We start from the raw sequence: 2682 nt of genomic DNA, 5'->3' as shown, positions 1-2682 counted from the left end.
GAATTCATTTTTGTGTATGTTGTAAGTTTGTGGTCGAGTTTCATTTTTTTCACATGTAGCTATCCAGATCTCCCAACACCATTTGTTGAAGATGCTAGTTTTACTCCATTTTATGCTTTTGTCCCTTTTGTCAAATATTAACTGAACATAGAGACATGTGTATATGTCTAGTCTCTCTGTTCTGTTCCATTGGACTATCTGTCTGTTGCTATGCCAGAACTAGTCTTTTTTTTTTTTTTTATTACAGTGGCCTTGTAATACAGGTTGATATCAGGTATTGTGATCCTGCCTACTTTGTTCTTTTTCCTCAAAATTGTTATGGTTATCTGGTGTCATTTATGGTTCCATATAAATGTCTGAAATGTTTGTTCTATATCTGTAAAATATACCATTGTACTCTAATAGGGATTGCATTGAATCTATAAGTTGCTTTGGGTAGTATGGATATTTTGGGGATGTTAGTTCTTCCAATCCAAGAACACAGTATATGCTTCCATTTCTGTTTTCCTTAATTTATTTCTTCAGTGTTGTGTAGTTTTCTCAGTACAGGTCTTCTACATTCTTGGTTATGTTTATTCCTAGGTACTTTATTTTACTTGTTGCTATAGCAAATGGGATTGTTCTTCTGATTTCTGTTTCTGATATTTCATTGTTGGTGTACAAATATGCCTTTGATTACTGAGTATTGACTTGGTATCCCACTGTTTTGCCAAATTCATTTATTAGGTTGAATAGCTTTTGGTGGAATCTATTGGATTTTCTATGTACACTCTCATGTCATCTTTAAACAATGGCAGTTTTGCTTCCTCCTTCTCAATTTGGATGCTTTTTATTTCCTTTTCTTGTCTGATTGCTGTTACTAGGACTTCCAATACTATGTTGAATAGAAGTGGTGAAAGCAGATATCATTGTCTTGTTCCTGATCTACTGGACAAGTTTTAGATTTTGTCCATTGCGTATGATGTTGGCTTTATGTCTCTTGTATATAGCCTTTGTTATTTTGAGGAATGCTCCCTCTGTTCCCACTTTGCTGAAGATTTTTATCATGGGTGCTGTACCTTATCAAATGCTTTTTTGACAACTAGTAATATGATCATGTGATTTTGTCTTTCCTTTTGCTTATATGATGTATTACATTTAGTGATTTGAAAATATTGTACTATCCTTGCAGGCATGGGATGAATCCCATGATCACAGTGTTATGATATTTTTAATGCATTGCAGGATGTTGTTTGCCAATATTTTGTTGAGGATTTTAGCATCTGTGTTCATCAGCAATATTGGTTTGTAGTTTTCTCTATTTGTGTTTTCTTTATCTGGTTTTGGGATTAGGATGATGCCAGCTTCATAAAGAGAGTTTAGGAGTCTTCAGTATTCTTGGATTTTTTTGAATGGTCTGTGAAAAATAGGAGATAGCTCTTCCTTAAATATTTTGTAGAATTCTCTCATGAAACTCTGTGGTCCAGGGCTTTTGTGTGCCAGGAGTTTTTTTTATTACTCTTTCAATTTGGTCAGCTGTTACTGGTATGTTCAGTCTTGTGCACTTATTTATTCAGTCTTGAAGGACTATATTTTTCTAGTAATTTGTCTATTTCACCCAGGTTTTCAGTTTTCTTGGTGTGTAGTTTTTCATAATAATTTCTTACAATCCTTTGTATTTCTGTGGTATCAATGGTAGTCTTCCCTTCTTCGTTTCTTATTTTGTTTATGTGTGTCCTCTTTCTTTTTTCCCTGATGAATCTGCTTAAAGTCTTATCAATTATGTTTATCTTTTCAAAGTATGAGAACTTGTATTTATTGATTCATAGAATTGATCTTTTTTGTCTCTATGTCATTTAATTCTGCTCTGATCCTGGTTATTTTCTTCCTTCTTCTTGCTCTGGGCTTTGTTTGGTGCTGTCCCTCCAATTCTCACAGATGTAGGGTTAGGCTGTTTATTTGAAATGTTACTATCTTTTTTGTTAGACCTGTATCACAATGAACTTCCCTTTTAGGACTGCCTTTGCTGTGTCCCATACATTTTGAACTGTTGTGAATTCATTTTCATTTGTTTCTAGAAACTTTTTGATTTCTTCCTTTATCTCACTCTCAATGCAGTCATTGCTTAATAGTATGCTATTCAATCTCCATGAGTTTGAGTGTATTTGAGTTTTTTTCCTCCGGGTCGTTTTCCAGTTTCAGTCCCTTGTGGTTGGAGAAAAAGGTTGATATGATTTCAATTTTCTTGAATTTGTTGAGGCTTGTTTTATGTTATATCATGTGGATTATCTTTGAAAATGTTTCATGTACGTTTGAAAAAATGTGTATTTTGCTTCTTTGGAAATGATGGGTTCCATATATATCAGTGAGGTCCATTTGATCTTGGACATTGTTCAATGCCACAACATGTTTGTTGATATTTTCTTTGGAAGATCTGTTCATTTTTGACAGTGGGGTGTTAAAATCTCCTGCTCTAATTTTATTTCTCTCAATATGTTTCTTAAAGTCCTCTTACATTTTCCTTATGCATTTGGGTGCTGCTATGTTGAGTACATACGTGTTTATAATGTTTATGCCTTGATTAATTCTTCTTCAGTATTATGAGGCATCCTTCTGGGCCTCTTTTTATGGCCCTTGTTTTGTAGTATATTTTGTCTGATACGAGTATTGCTACCCCATTTTTTCCCCTGTCCATTTGCTTTG

Source organism: Artibeus jamaicensis, unplaced genomic scaffold (assembly GCF_021234435.1).
Source record: "Artibeus jamaicensis isolate MK-2021 breed Jamaican fruit bat unplaced genomic scaffold, CSHL_Jam_final contig_320, whole genome shotgun sequence".
Classification (NCBI taxonomy): domain Eukaryota; kingdom Metazoa; phylum Chordata; class Mammalia; order Chiroptera; family Phyllostomidae; genus Artibeus; species Artibeus jamaicensis.
This window is presented reverse-complemented; position numbering follows the sequence as displayed.